Below are 16,521 nucleotides of genomic sequence, written 5' to 3' on the forward strand. Positions count from 1 at the left end.
GCCTACAGGCTAGTTATTTTTGTTCATTGTAAACCGGTTTGATTTGCATTTAATGTAGGAAGATCGGTATATAAAAACTAAAAATAAATAAATAAATAAATAAATGATTGAGATTTATAAAGCAGAATTGCTTACCTGTAACAGGTGTTCTCCGAGGACAGCAGTTTGTTAGTCCTCACACATGGGTGACATCGGATGCAGCCCCAGTCCGGAACTTTAATCTCAAAGATTCTAGAACTTTTAAATATGCCCTACTGAGCATTTGCAACTGTAGTTATCACCCTGCCCCCTAGGCAGAGTCTCTCAGTCCATGATATAGCTCAAACAAGTAGAAACCAACTCCCAGCGGAGGAGGGCAAGTTTCATGAGGACTAAGATCCTGCTGTCCTCAGAGAACACCAGTTACAGGTAAGCAACTCTTTCTCCAAGGACAAGTAGGATGGTAGTCCTCACACATGGGTGACTCCCAAGCTATAGGCTGTCCGCAGAGGGCAAGCAGGAAATCGCACAGTGCTGAAAGCACCACTTCTCTCCCTTTTGCCTGTGAGGCAGCCGACCCACAAAGGGGTCTAAGCAGGAAAAGAGTTGGGTTCTACAAAAAGAAAATAAAACTACTATAAGGTAAGGGAAAGAAAAACAGCTGCAGCTCTAGAAAAAAAGTCACTTACAAAAACTGTGAGGAGACAGCATAGCTGAATACTGTGACACACATGACTTCGTGGGGGAAAAAAAAAAGAGAGACACTGAGGGACTCTGCCTAGGGGGCAGGGTGATAACTACAGCTGCACATGCTCGAAAGTTCTAGAATCTTGGAGATCAAAGTTCTAGACCAAGGCTCCATCCGATGATGTCACCTATGTGCGAGGACTACAATCCTACTTGTCTTCAGAGAAAATTATGAGTGGGGTGGAAAACGTAAATAAAGAATAGTTATTTATACTTTCAAACACTAGGATTAGGGGACACAATGAAAATAGCAACTGGAACATTTAAAACAAATCATAGGAAGCATTTTTTCACTCAGCACAAATTCAATCTATGCAATCAGTTCCAGAGGATGTGGTCAAGGCAACTAACATAGTGGGGCTCAAAAGAGGACTGGATAAATTCCTGAAGGAAAAGTTCACAGTCAGTTATCAGACAGACAAACTTCGGAAAGCCGGCACTTATTCCTGGAATAGAGATACAAGAAATAGTTCAACTATTGGGAACCTACATAGGCACTTGTGACTTGGACTGGTCACTGTCAGAGACAGGACACTGGGCTCGATGGATCTTGGTCTGACCCAGCAAGGCACTTCTTATGTTCTTAATACAGACTGGTATACAACAGAATAAAATACAACAAAATAAAATAAAATTGGATGTGACAAATAATAAGCACTAGCACCTAGAGGTATATGAAGAGGAAGAGGATCTGTATAAAAACCTGTAGTTATGACTTGTGTGTGTACGCCGACGATATTCAGGTCCTGATCCCCATCAAGGAGTCACTCGCAAAAACACTGTCTCACTGGGAAACCTGCCTCCAAAATATCAAACAGCTTCTCATAAGTCTCAACCTGATACTAAATTCATCAAAAACGGAACTTCTAATCATCACACCAGAAAACAGCTCCCTCACACACACTCATCCAACCTTACCAAACACTACACAAGTGAGAGACCTAGGAGTTCTAATTGACAATCACCTAAACCTGAAAGCCAACATCAACAAAACCACCAGAGACTGCTTTTATAAGCTCCAAGTGCTGAAAAGAATACGACCTCTCTTCCACACTCATGACTTCAGAACGATTCTACAATAAATCATTTTCGCAAAGCTGGACTATTGTAACACCATCATGCTTGGTCTCCCTTCATCACACACCAAACCATTGCAAATGGTCCAAAATGCCTCCGCCCGTATACTCACTAACACCAGGAGAAGAGAACACATAACACCTATCCTGATGGGCCTCCACTGGCTGCCTATCCACTTCAGAATAATCTACAAGGCCATTCTCACCATTTTCAAAAACATCCATCAATTAGCCCCAATCGATCTCCATATCCCCCTCCGATTACACTACTCAACAAGACCGACAAGAGATGCTTGCAAAGGATCACTTCAAGTACCTCCAGCCAAAACTACCAGACACATCACGCTTAGAGATCGGGCCTTCTCCACAGCTGGTCCAACTTTATGGAACTCCATTCCCCCGGATCTTAGAATGGAACCCAGCATCTCAACATTCAAGAAAAGACTCAAGACTTGGCTGTTCACGCAGGCCTTTCCTAACTCCAACATTACTTAACTCCCTTCAATCAACATACTTCGCTAGGAATAGCATTAATAGCCACCCCTTATAATGTTATTATATATATATATAATTATCTGATCTTCATTTTCCTCCTTACTCCAAGTTATTGTTTCCCTGTTACATGTAACTGCTTTTCTGCACTATTGTTCAAATTGTAAAGTTTATTTTAATTGCACCCCTGTTTCTTGTGAACCTGCATGATGGGACTATCGTCTTGAATGTTGGTATATAAAAAAACTTAAATAAATAAATAAATAAATAAATATATGGATTATTTTCCTAACTATGTATGTGTCCCATAACAAAAAAAGAGACAAGCTTATAAAACTAACTGATAAAACCACTGTATTGATGAAACAATGTAGGAAATTCTTTTGGGGTTGATGATTGAAAGGACCAGCATCAGCTTTTGGATTAGCCAGAGGGAGTTATTGGCTTTCTGAAACCCTTTAGTCCTACATCGTTTCATCAATAGGATAGTACTATTAGAGTTTTATGTGCTTGTCTCTTTTTTGTTATTGGTCAGTTATCCTGAGCAAGAACATTTTTTGTTGTGGATATAATTGTCTCAACATGGGTAAATCATGTGCTGTTATCAGATAGTTCAGCAAAAGGTATGCCTGCTCTCCATGTAGCTGCTATATAATCCTCTGTACAAGTCTGTCCTCCTCTCTCTCTTATATATATATATATATATTATTTTTTTTTTAACATATTCCACACATCCATGTATTCAAGGACTAACAAGTAATACGTTCATAAAAATCATAAAACAGCAACAATCATCATATAATAAACATTTTAAAATTAAAATATATAAGTGCATAAAACATTAAAAGATCAATTTGTCTCCAAAGACTGCTATCTAAAACTGAAAAAAACATATGTATATATAAGGTAGTCAAATAAATATGGTCATGGAGAAGAGACGGCAGAGGGGGGATATAATAGAGGTCTTTAAAATAATGAGAGCTCTTGAACGAGTAGATGGAAATTGGTTATTTACACTTTCAGATAATAATAGAAGGACTAGGGGGCACTCCGTGAAGTTGGCAAGCAGCACATTTAAGACTAATCAGAGAAAATTATTTTTCCCTCAACGCACAATTAATTTCTGGAATTTGTTGCCAGAGGATGTTTTTAGTGCAGTTAGTGTAGCTGGGTTTAAAAAAGGTTTGGATAAGCTCTTGGAGGAGAAGTCCATTAACTGCTATTAATCAAGTTAACTTAGGAAATGGTCTCTGCTATTACTGGCATCAGTAGCATGGGATCTTCTTAGTGTTTAGGTACTTGCCAGGTTCTTGAGGCCTGGCTTGGCCTCTGTTGGAAACAGGATGCTGGGTTTGATGGACCCGTGGTCTGACCCAACATGGCAACTTCTTATATTCTTAAGATCTATGATTACATTGTCAATTCTTCATATTTTTGTTGCATGCATATATGCAATTGTAGCTACATTATTAAATTAAGACTTACAGCATACACCTCTGGGTGCCACTAATTATTTGTTAATCACATCCCATTTTATTTCATTCTATTTTATTCCAATCTGTATTTAATATTTACCTAATTATCTATTACATTTTAATAAGTGTTTGTCCTCTGTGTATGTGGACCACTGGAGAAGAATGCTCTGACAGATCAGGTAAGGGGTCTGAATGAATCCCTGTAAAGCCTTCCTCTGAATCAAGAGGTGTAAGAACACTAACTCACGACCCCAATGAAGATAATGGCGATCAGGGCAGTATGCTCTATCGTCTTGGAGAGGAATACATCCAGGACATGCTCCAGAGGTGTCTTGTGCTCCATCCTCAGAGTGGCGAGATTCCTCTGCAGAGAGGGATGGTACCCCTGACTGATGAGAACCACTGAGACGTCTCAAGGGAGCTCCAAAGGCATGGAGGAGAGAGGGGACACCCCCTTGAGGGATCAAATCTAACATTCTGGACAGGAGAAGTTGAAGGGTGCCTTTCTGGTTATTGGCCACTAATGGGGTAAAGAAAATCTTCATCAATTCAACCATTTGGTCTCCGGACTGTTGTATTCTTTGACCAGGAACTGAGGTAGAGATATTCTCATCTGAAACCAATACAGAGTCATCCTCCTATGAAGCTCCAACTAGACTCCAGGAGGGTTAACTTTGCTGGAGGCTGCATAAAGACCAGAGGCACAATGGAGTACACTGTATCTAGAGTCTCCAGATGAAGCCCATGATCGACTTGGTGAGATGGGGATAAGGACCCCAACAGTATGGAGGTAATTATTTCCTCTAGAATCTACCAGGTGCTATTCCTGCATTGAGTGCATGAAGAGTGCCAGGGCTCAGTGTGGGGACGCTACATGCATCGGCGTGACTTCATAGCCAGCTCCAATAAACACTACCGCTTCTTCTACTGCACTGACAAGCCCCACGAAAGTACCAAGGGGCTTGTTGGCTCCTGCTCTTGATGCTTCTGCATCTTACACGATATCCCTGAACTATGGTGGCTTGGGAACCTGGGAAAGCCTTGCTCAAAGAGCTCCTGCTTGACTCAGCATGGAGGAGTTCGAAGAGGCCCTGATAAGAGAGGAGAAATGTCTCTGATCTTTCATCGACTTGTGAAGCTTTTCCATCTTCCAGGCCCTAATCCTCTGGGACCTCAGTGACATCCAACCATAGACACAGCAGTTAACTGAGTTATGACTGGGTTTCAGATGTCTATTACAGATGTCATGGCCCATAAATGATGGACACCTTGTGGCCACATACACAACCCTTGAAGCTACTGGATGTGGCTTTCTTGGAGCTGGCCATATTTTTTTGTTTTTGTGTAACACTGGAAAGTGCTGTTGAGAGGCTGATGGGACAGTGAGGCAACTCGAAAGCGAATTAGAACTCTAGACAGAAGTTAAAAGACAAATTAAGCAGAGAGAAAGAGAAAGTATACATCTGCACAGAATCTCGGACAGACTGAGGGGCTCACGAGGCAGCGTGCACATAGTAACACCTGCACATGATCAATGGTAAAACTTTACTGAGCTAGAGAGATGGGTCCTTTTGTTGCTATTGGATGACATCACCCACGTGTCATAGCTAATTCAGTCCTTGTTGACAAAGAAAATTACTGGTCATATGGATAAACATAGTTTAATAGGAATAAGCCAGCATAGATTTAGCAAAGGTGTGAATAAGCATGTGGATAAAGGTGAACCAGAAAGTGTTTGATATAGTTCCTCATGAAAGACTCTTCAGAAAATTAAAGTCTTGGGATAAAGGCAGTGTCTTATTCTCAATTAATAACTGGTTAAAAGCTAGGAAACAAGAACTAAATGGTCAGTTTTCGCAGCTGAGAAAGGTAGATTACCTCAAGGAGCTGTATTGGAGCTAGTGTATAACATTCATTAATGATCTGGAAAAAGAAGCAACAAGAAGTGATCAAATCTGCAGAAGACAGAAAAATATTCAAAGTAGTTAAAACACAAGCAGACTATGAGGAGCTGCAAAAGGACAATGCAAGACTGGAGAAGTGGGCATTTAATTGGCAGATAAAATTTAAGTGAACTAGTGCAAAGTGATGCACATAGAGAAAAATAAACAGCAGAATAGAAATAAAAAATGAAATACTGGGACATCCCCAAGTAACAAGTAGCGCAGGGATGACGACAAAACCCAGGCTGAATGTGCTAAAGTACAAAACAAGGTCTGGAAACAATCCACAAGCTTTTATAGTGACATTTGAACAAGTTACTAAAGCTGCAGCAAGTGCACTCAAACTGGGAAGTTGCTCTCTCTTCTCTCCACTTCAGTTTACCTAATTAACCCAACAATAAGTGATTAATAATGTTCAAACTCTCCTTTTTTCGGAAACTAATACAGACCAAGCACAAAATGGGTAGGCAGACAGTTCATCTGAGAAATGGCTGTAAGCAAGCTTTATCCAGACTGCAATGGGAAGCCTGCTTAGAAGAAAGGTGTTATATAAATCCTGTATTATCTTTATATTTAGCAGAGTGCTTACCTGTAACAAGTGTCCTCAAAGGACAGCAGAATGGTGGTTACATTGTGCAATGGAGACCAGCCTGGAACTTTTATGTTAAAGTTTCTAGAACTTTGACTTAGCCTCATGGCGATGCCCAACATTCCACTATACCATGCATCAGCTCCTTCAGTCTTGCCTCTTAGCATTATAAGGTGAAGCCAACTCTAAGTGGAGGTGGGTGGGTTTTGTGAGGACTGACATCCCTACTGTCCTCAGATAACATCTTTTACAGATAAGCAACTCTGCCATCCTACTTGTCTTCGGAGAAAGCAATCTTCACATGTGGGTAATCCCTAGCCATAAACTGCCCCAACAAAAAAAGAACAAAAGTGCAAACAACCACAATAAATGGAGAAATTACTTACCTGATAATTTTGTTTTCCTTAGTGTAGACAGATGGGTTCAGGACCAATGGGTATTGTGCTCTTCTGCTAGCAGATGGGAGACTGAGTCAGATTTCAAAGCTGACGTCACTCTAGATATACCCTTGCAGTATCCTCAGCTCTTCAGTATTCTCTTAGAATACTGGTTCAACTAATTTCCAAACTGGATACCGCCAGTGCACTCAACTAATTAACGCCGACACTGGACAAACTGTGAGTGTCGAACTAGGGATAGGCTGCGGCTTACCCATATTTGCTTAGTCTCTAGGTTTGCTATCCGAGGTTCTCCTTTTCTGGGGCAGTCGTGGGCGGGAAGCTGAGTCCATCTGTCTACACTAAGGAAAACAAAATTATCAGGTAAGTAATTTCTCCATTTCCTAGCATGTAACCAGATGGACTCAGGACCAGTGGGATGTACAAAAGCTACTTCTGGACAGGACAGGAGGCTGCCCGTGGCCCACTTAGTACTGCCCTTGCGAAGGCTGCGTCTTCTTGGGCTTGAACATCCAGGTGGTAGAACCTGGAGAAGGTGTGTATGGAGGACAACTTTGCTGCTCGACAGATCTCGGCGGGCGACAGTAGCTTGGTTTCTGCCCAAGAAACTGCCTGTGCCCTCGTAGAATGAGCCTTAACCTGTAGTGGTAAGGGCTTCCCTACCTCTATGTAGGCTGTCTTGATTACTTCATTGATGCAGCGGGCTATGGTTGCCCGTGAGGCAGCTTCTCCTTGTTTCTTCCCGCTGTGAAGAATGAACAAGCGATCTGTTTTGCGCAGTGGTTCCAATCTTTCCAGGTACCACACTAGAAGTCTGCCGACATTTAGATGGCGAAGAAGGTGTGAGTCTTCTGAGTCCTTATGTTCATCCAGAGATGGTAATGAGATGGTTTGGTTCAAGTAAAACTTGGAAACCACTTTCGGTAGGAAGGAGGGGATAGTGCGCAGCTGTATGGTTCCAGGCGTGAACCTAAGGAATGGTTCCCGACAGGATAGTGCCTGTAGCTCGGAGATGCAACGAGCTGAACATATTGCAACCAGGAATACCATCTTCAATGTTAAGAGGCGTAGTGACAGACCGCGTGTTGGTCTGAAGGAAGCCCCAGTTAAGAAGTCTAATACTAGATTGAGATTCCATAGAGGCACCGGCCACTTTAGGGGAGTTTGGAGTTCTTTAACCCCTTTCAGGAAGCGGGACAAATCCGGATGGGTCGATAGCCGGATACCGTCCACTGCAATTCTGAAGCAGGACAGTGCGGCTACTTGGACCTTGAGGGAGTTGAGTGAGAACCCCTTCTTCATACCGTTCTTGGCTGTCCGTGGGAGTATCCCGCGGTCCTCGCACCAGGCTTCAAATACTCTCCAGATCCGTATGTATGACAGGGATGTGGAGGACTTGCATGCTCAGAGCTAGGTGTCAATCACGGCCTTTGAGTAACTGCGCTTCTTCAGGCGAGTCCTCTCAAGGGCCAGACTGTAAGAGAGAATCGAGACGGATCTTCGTGGAGAACTGGGCCCTGCCGGAGAAGGGTCCTGTGTAGAGGTAGCTACAGAGGGTTCTGCACGTCTGTGTACTATGGTCGTCTTGGCCAATCCAGGGCCACTAGTAGAGCTAATCCCCTGTGATGTTCTATCTTGCGGATGACCTTGCCCAGTAGTGGCCATGGAGGGGAAGGCGTACAGTAAGTCTTCCTCTGGCCAAGTCTGGACGAGTGCTTCGATCCCTTGGGACTGTGGCTCGTCTGCGGCTGAAGAACCTGAGGACTTGAGCACTGAGACGGGTGGCCAGTAGATCCATGGCTGGGAGGCCCCAGCGATTTACTATCAGTTGGAAGGCTGTGGTCGACAGCGTCCATTCTCCCGGGTCCAGGCTCTCTCTGCTGAGGAAGTCTGCTTAGACGTTGTCTTTTCCTGTGATGTGGGAGGCCGAGATCCCTTGTAGGTTTATCACCGCCCATGCCATGAGAGGGTCTATCTCCAGAGAGACCTGCTGGCTCCTGGTTCCTCCCTGGTGGTTGATGTAAGCAACCGTTGTCGCATTGTCTGACATTACTCGAATCGCTTTGCCTCGGAGTCTGTGGTTGAATCGCAGGCACGCTAGTCTGACTGCTCGAGCTTCCAGGCGGTTTATGTTCCATTCCGCCTCTTCCTTGTTCCATTGTCCCTGGGCCGTCAGTTCCTGACAGTGGGCTCCCCACCCTTGCAGGCTCACATCAGTGGTGAGCAAGGTCTAGTTCGTTGGGGATAGGCTTACTCCTCTGCTTAGATGGTTCTCCTGTAGCCACCACTGGAGCTGAGAACTTACCTCTGCTGTTAGTTGGAGGTAAACTGAGTAGTCCTGGGACAGTGGGTTCCATCGTGACAGCAAGGAGCACTGGAGCAGTCGCCTGTGGGCCCCTTGCCCACGGGACGACCTCCAGGGTTGATGCCATGAGGCCAAGGAGTTGAAGATAGTCCCATACCTTGCAGCGTGCATTTGTCATCAATCGCCGTAATTGTTCCATCAGTTTCCTTCTCCTTGGAGGAGGGAGGAAGACTTTGTTCTGTTTGGTGTCAAAACAGGCCCCCAGGTATTCTAGAGCAGCGCTTCTCAACCAGTGTGTCACCAAGCAGTGGCAGGTGTGTTGCGTGCTACCGGTCTCCCACTGCTCTTCCCCCTCTTCCTTCACCGAGCGAGAGGCAAGCTATCTTCCAATGCTGCTGTTGCCGCTCGGGCTATCAGCACGTTCAAGCCTGGATGGGAACGGCAGCAGTGATAGTGGAAGCTGGCAACTGCGGCTGGGCCTTTTCTTCTTCCCGCACCTACCCCCACCCTGGCCCAGAACAGGAAGTGATGTGCATTGGGGTGCGGAGGAAGAAGAAAGAGCCATGGTGCACGAAAACGTAGCAGTGGCAGCGGCGGCCCTGAGCAGTAGCGTGGGCCTGAAGCAAAATCAGAAGCAGCCAGAAATCGGCACAGGAGACAGCAGAATTAGCTTCCCGTGGCCGATGGGATTCTTCTTTCTTGGCCTGCGGGGGTTAGAGGAGGAGGCTAATGCAGCTACCATTTGTACTCAGGGGGGGGGCAGGAAGTGAGAGAGATACACACAAACACACAGCCTGTCTGTGAGAGCATGTATGTGTGATTGAGAGTGTGCATGTGTAACTGTGACTGAGAGCCTGTGTATAAGTGAGAGCATTTGATTGAGATCATCTATGTAAAGTGTGTGAGAGAGAGCATGTGTGTGATTGAGAGAAACTGGTCAGAAAGGTGATGTGTGTATATAGGAGAGACAATGGAAGTGATTGGTCAGGGAGATGACTGGAGTGTGTGTGTGAGAGAGAAAGTGATTATGGGAATGAGAAGCCTGTGCATGTGGAGAGAGCTAGCATAGGAGTGAGAAACATGGGTGTGTGTGAGACACAGCATGGGAGTGAGAAGCCTGTATATGTAAGATAGAACATGGGAGTGGGAAGCCTGTGTGTGTGCATGAGAGAGAGAGACTGTTTGGGAAGGTGACTGGTGTGTATGTGAGTGTGACTGGTATTTGTGTGAGAGAGAGAGAGAGAAAGCAAGTGTTGCTTACCTGTAACAGGTGTTCTCACAGGACAGCAGGATGTTAGCCCTCACATATGGGTGACATCATCAGGATGGAGCCCAATCACGGAAAACTTCTGTCAAAGTTTCCAGAACTTTGACTGGCCCCTACTGGGCATGCCCAGCATGGCACTAACCCTGCAGCCAGCAGGGGTCCCCTTTCAGTCTTATTTTATAGCTACAGGCAGTGCCGAAAAAATAAAACAATAAAGCATTATGAACCCAACACCGCGGGGTGGCGGGCGGGTTTCGTGAGGACTAACATCCTGCTGTCCTGTGAGAACACCTGTTACAGGTAAGCAACACTTGCTTTCTCACAGGACAAGCAGGATGGTAGTCCTCACATATGGGTGAGTACCGAGCTGAGGATGTCCGAACATGCACCAAATGTACCCAACGTCGTGCAACAGGCACAACAACTGGGGTGGAATTTGGTAGAGGGCATCCGCACCCCACCGGGCAGGCGGAAGGATGTTGGTACGTCACGTTGGAAACAGGTTACGCAGGACAGATTGGCCGAAGATGCAGCCCCTCCCTCAATGGGAATCGTCGTTTGCTTTGAGACGGCACAGACCATAGCGTCCACTTTCGGGAAACGCAGGCGTTCCTTGGTCGCTGGCTCTAGAGGGTATAGAGCTTCCAAGGCCCAACCCCCTTTGAAGCTGGCCTCCGGGGCATCCCACTCCAGGTCAATCAGTTCCTGGATGGCTTCCATCATTGGAAAGTAGAATGAGGCCTTACGAAGGGACACCAAGATGGGGTTCTTCTTTGGTTCTGCCATAGGGTCCATGCCTGGAATATCCAGTGTCTTCAGAGTCTGGGAATTCATCCTTATGGAAGGGCTGGTAATTCATCCTTATGGAAGAAGCGAAGCATGGTTCGGTATGGTTCCATTCCTGGAGGGATTTCTCCTTCTTCCAGGGAGTCACCCTCATCATCTGAGTTGTCTGGGTCCCTGTCAGGGAAGTTCTTGGTTAGGCGAGGCATGTCTCGAAGTATCCGAGCAGGGCCGGGAGGATCTTGTGCTTCCGGCAGGGGTTGAGCCCGGGGTGCAGCCGGGGCTGATTGCGCCTGAACGAAGGCTTGCAGGCCTTGGAAAAATTCCAACCAGGAGAAGGTCCATGTTAATCCCAGGGGGAGTCGGAGTAGGGGCCACAGCGGTGCCCTCCTGTGGGGAAGCCATCTTGAAGATGCATAGATCCGGGGAGCTATCGTCGGTAGTTCTGGAACCATTTCCCCGACAGTAAGGGACCAGGCTTTGGTTCCCCCTGGGCTTCTTCGCAATATTGACATAGACAGGACTCCAATTCAGGCTGAGCAGCTCTTATGTGGCAGGCTGTGCAAAGAGAGTGCCTTCTGGCCTTCTTGGGCGCCTTCTTGGGCGCCGGTGCCATTGTCTCTATGTGTCTGCGCGCGTGCAGTTGTAAATGCGATTGTGAGTATAGTTATGTGTACGAGTGTACTCAGTTGCGCGCAACTCAGTTGTGCACGCCGCTATGCGCACATCTGTATTGATGTGATGAGTGACCCCAGCTGGAGTCCAGGGATGATATGAAAGAAGACAATAGATGTAATCTATACTATTTTCTTACAATGCTAAGGACCCATATATCAAAGTTACACTGTGCCATCAGGAAGGTCCTCTGGCACAGATACAAAGGCATGCAGGCCATGCTCTCTGTGATTCAGTCAAAACCACATCCCAGGTGTTGATAGATGCTGGCGGTGGCTTAGGGGCCTACTATTGCCAAAGATAAGCATGAGGGGCCTGCTGAATATGGGAATGAGGGTTACAGTGGACAGCACCTCCCTCACTAGAAAAGTGCTTCCTCTGCCCCATTCTCAGTTACCTCCTTGAAGAGTAGGGCAGGTCCAGAGCGGCTGTTGAAGCATTTCACAGTGTTCACATATCTGCACTATTGCTTTTTGAAGAGATTATTCCCAGTGCATGGCTCATCCACAAGTTTCCTGGACCTCAGGTCAGAGGTCTGAGGCCCACAGCCAGGCAAGTCTGTGGGTTCCAATTCCCAAGGCAGAGACCATATGTTTTCCACATTACTGCTTTTGAGGAACCTGCTCAGCCACCTCCTGCATCTGCTTCAATAAGTCCCACATATACAGGCCCTTAAAGAGTGGTAAAAGGCTATGAGGGCATTTAACATAGCTCCCTGAAATATTTTCTGCCCAATCAAGGTTCTAGAATCCTCTCTCAGGGGCACAGAGGAGTGGTCCTAGTCCTCTTGGTCCTTTGAGAGAAAATTCGACCACCTGCCAAGATAAGAACATAAGAACATGTCATGCTGGGTCAGACCAAGGGTCCATCAAGCCCAGCATCCTGTTTCCAACAGTGGCCAATCCAGGCCATAAGAACCTGGCAAGTACCCAAAAACTAAGTCTATTCCATGTTACCATTGCTAGTAAGAGCAGTGGCTATTTTCTAAGTCTACTTAATTAATAGCAGGTAATGGACTTAAAGAAAGAACCCTTAAGTTCAGCACTTTAGATCACTCAGCCATCAAAGCACCTAAGGTGCCTAATCGGCAGGACTCAAACCTGCCAGGGGAGACCCCAATGGATTTCAAGTCCATAGCCTTAACCACTCAGCCACGACTACAATCTAAAGAAAGCACGAGCCAGCCAGAGATAAATTGTGTCCACCTTCATGTTAACAGCAGCCACAGAATGGGATTGCTCCCACATAACTCATCTGAACCTCTTTAAGGAGTCTTGAACTGGGATTATTATGACCTCCTTAGAGGGCTCCATAAATTGGAGGATGCCCTACATTTTATTTCAGTTCTAATCCTCCATCATTAAAGGACATAGTCTCCAACATTCTTTGAACAAAGTCAGTGAATGAGAGGTCCTCAAGAGAGAACTTCCTTCTTTCTGAGGGAGGAGAAGGATCATAGAGGAGACCCATCAATCCCTTTTTGTTAGAGAAATCACTGGATCTATAGCCATACCCCCAAGAAAGGTTACCAGAGTCTCATCTCACCCTGACTGGTAGGCCAGTAGTGAAGACCCAGATGATGCCCATTCTACCGATATAGCCTTAGAGAGAGGAGCACTTGTTGACTTGGGATGGGAACCTGAGGAATCCTGGCACCTTGGGGAAGCTTCCTCCCCCATTAGGCTGGAGATCAACATTGGGGCAGTCACCATTAACACATATTCCCCTTTGGGAAAAGAAATTGGCATGGACACTGGTGCTAGTTCACTGGGCAACAGGAGGGACTTAAGCAGCACACAACGTTGACTTTGATATCCTCAATGCCGGAGAATTAAAGTCTCACAGTGTCTTGCCCAAGGTCTACTATTATCTTTTTGTCCAAGTCCTCCTCGAAAATAGTCAGTGTCAACAGACAGGGGGACAGGAGGGTGTGGCCACATCTTCCTGGGAACTCAGAAATATACCAGTGAGTGACATCTGGACCCCCAGAGACAGGTGCAGTTCCTAGGCCATCAATGAGGATGAGTTATATTTCCAGGACTGCTTTGAGGTTTTTTTGGCTGCAGCTGGACAGTCTCCACTCCTGGCCTCACACAACAAAGAAGACCGATGTTTCTTTGTCTTTGCTTGATGCCGGAGTTCAAGAGGCAGAACTCAATGCCTTCTTCAAGTGGGAAGAGACAGGTAATGGCTTATCTCTTTAGTCCTTCTCAATGCTCGATGTCGGAGGGTAATGTCCCCTTGATGCCAATGCCTTTCTGGCATCAGGGGTCCCTTGATGTCGATGCCTCCAATGCTGAAGGGGTCAGTCTTTCGATGCCTGAAGTACCTGTCCATCAGCTCCAGATGATACAGTCATCCTTTGGAGATCATTGTCACGCACAGCCAATACCTCAGAAAATGATGTGATGACCCCAGGCACAGGATATATCTATCATGAGATCCATGATAACCATAACCCTGGTTCACTAGAGGTATCATTGGAAGAGGCTGGTTTTCCTCCCCATGGATGGCTGGAAAAGAAGGGAAACAAATGAAACTCAATGACCATAAGACAGTCAATACCCTTTGGTGCACAAAAAGGTGCAACGGTCAGGCATGGGGAACAGAAACGTAGAAAAACAACCAAAAACCTACCTAGGCACTAAGAGGAAAAGAAATAAGACCATGACGAATGAACCTGCAAATGTTACTAGAAAAAAATGCCATGGTATGCAGGAGAGTGAAAAACCATGACCAGTGGGCTCCACAAAAAGAAAAGAAAAAACTGGAGGGGCCCCCTGAGGATGTATGGTATATAGGGACATGCTAAGCATGCCCAGTGAGGCACAGTCAAAGTTCTAGGAACTTTGACATAAAAGTTCCAGCCGGGCTCCTTCAGATTTCATCACTCACATATGAGGACTGCCATCCTGCTTGTCCTTGTAGAACAGAAGGATCATCATTTATTTTTAGTCAGAGCTTACAGCACTAAAATTTATCTGACTATAAGCCTGCAAATGCCCTCTCTCTAAATCAGTCATTTACAATAGTTCAAAGCTTTTTATTTTGATAATTCAGATGGTGATTAAAATAAAATTATTTTTCCTTTCACTTAGATCTTTGGAAAACATCTCATGTTTAGCAACTGCCATTATTATAGGGAAATCAAGGATGCTATGCAGACTAATTTGCAGGTATCATATAGTTATAACACAGACCAAAGTAAAGCATAAATATAGCATAAACAGCAGTATGGCCTAAGGGAAGGAAATTTAAATCACACAGGATGCATGGCAGCTATAAAATGTAAAAACAGGATGTGCAAAACAAAAAAAAAAAAAAAAAGAAAATATAACAATTTTATTGCTTTCACAGTAGGTTAAGAAATAAGCAAGCTGATATTTTGTGGAATCTAGGTTGTACTGATGCTTTAAATGAAGACCGGTTATGGACTGAGTAATTAGGGAAAAATAAATGCCTTTGTTACTAATCTGTTTAGGAAGCAGAGAGCTAGATTTGAGGTTCCCAACCAGAGGCTGCAAAGTTCACTCAGAAATCCTAGAAGCAGAGTAGAGCCAAAGCAGCGCAGTAAGCAGGAAATACTGGTCTTAGAGCTCAAAACAACAGGCAATTAAAGCTGCATCAAACGTTTGAAAAAATGTATACATATTTATTACGATAGCAGATCCAAGATGGCTGATAGCAATGAACACGAGGAAATGGATCGGTAAAATAGGACTTTATTGAATCTTGCCCAACTCTGGCCGAGTTTCGCTCAACGGTGAGCAGCGGGTAGATTTATGCGTCATAGTTTTTCCAGCCTGCCGCTGTCAATAGAGTGAAAACAAAGTGGCGGTCTCATAATCACTTCAATAGTTTGTTTCTGCTGATGAATATTTCTCTAATATGCAATTGTAGCATACGAGATATTCATGCTTCTCTGTAATAATGTGTTCGTGATGGTGCCAATTTAAGTGGCTCTTAAGCCCCTGAGGCAACTCGTTGAGCGAAACTCGGCCAGAGTCGGGCAAGATTCAATAAAGTCCTATTTTACCGATCCATTTCCTCGTGTTCATTACATATTTATTACTAAATTATATTTAAAGTAAGAAAAAAAAATAATCAAACAAGTATGATGAACTGCAAATAAAAATTTTATAGGAAAAAATAGCCTAACGTTGAAATAAGGTTAAAAATGTAAGTCTGCAAAAAAGGAAACTTTTTTTCAATGTAATCACATATTCCACTCAGATAAAAAGCCAATGCAAACCTCATCTCTGATGGGCAATATGGTCACCATGTTAATCTACTTAAATATGCAGAAATAAAGGTTTGTAAACAAGTTGCATATGGCACCTTACTATAGGACTAGCCTATAGTAAGATGCCATATAGATTCCGAGTTCTATTACCTTCACCTTTTCATAGAACTGATTACAAAGAGTATAACTCAAAAATAAGTTCAATATATTAAGTTAGTCAAACAAGAGGATATTACCTGTAAACAGAGCTAGATCTAGGGCAAATGGCACCCTAGGTGAAAAGTGCCCCCTCTCCCTCCCAAATCAAAAACCTCCCATGATCCCAGTATCTGCTCCCCCCCCCCCCCCTCCAACCCCTTGGATCCCCTCTCCCCCACACACAATGCATTCCCTGGACCCTGCCTTACCTAAAAGAAGACTCTTTGGTAGTCTTAGTGATGGCCTGGAGTGCCTCCTAATAGAGGCAAAGGATGGTCAACACCATTTTAGAAAATGACGTCAACCAGCCCAAAACTAGGGGGCATTCCAGGTCACCACTAGACTATCAGG

At 44.9% G+C, this 16,521-nt stretch overlaps 1 protein-coding gene and 1 non-coding gene across 2 annotated transcripts in view; both read right to left on the reverse strand.

The window, feature by feature from the left end:
* LOC115073295 (adenomatous polyposis coli protein-like) overlaps nt 1-16,521 on the reverse strand; it is a 459,579-nt gene that overhangs the window by 164,559 nt on the left and 278,499 nt on the right.
* On the reverse strand, nt 12,809-12,890 carry TRNAS-UGA. Its single transcript has one exon. It is a non-coding gene; the product is annotated as a tRNA-Ser (tRNA).

Source organism: Rhinatrema bivittatum, chromosome 1 (genome assembly GCF_901001135.1).
Source record: "Rhinatrema bivittatum chromosome 1, aRhiBiv1.1, whole genome shotgun sequence".
Lineage (NCBI taxonomy): Eukaryota > Metazoa > Chordata > Amphibia > Gymnophiona > Rhinatrematidae > Rhinatrema > Rhinatrema bivittatum.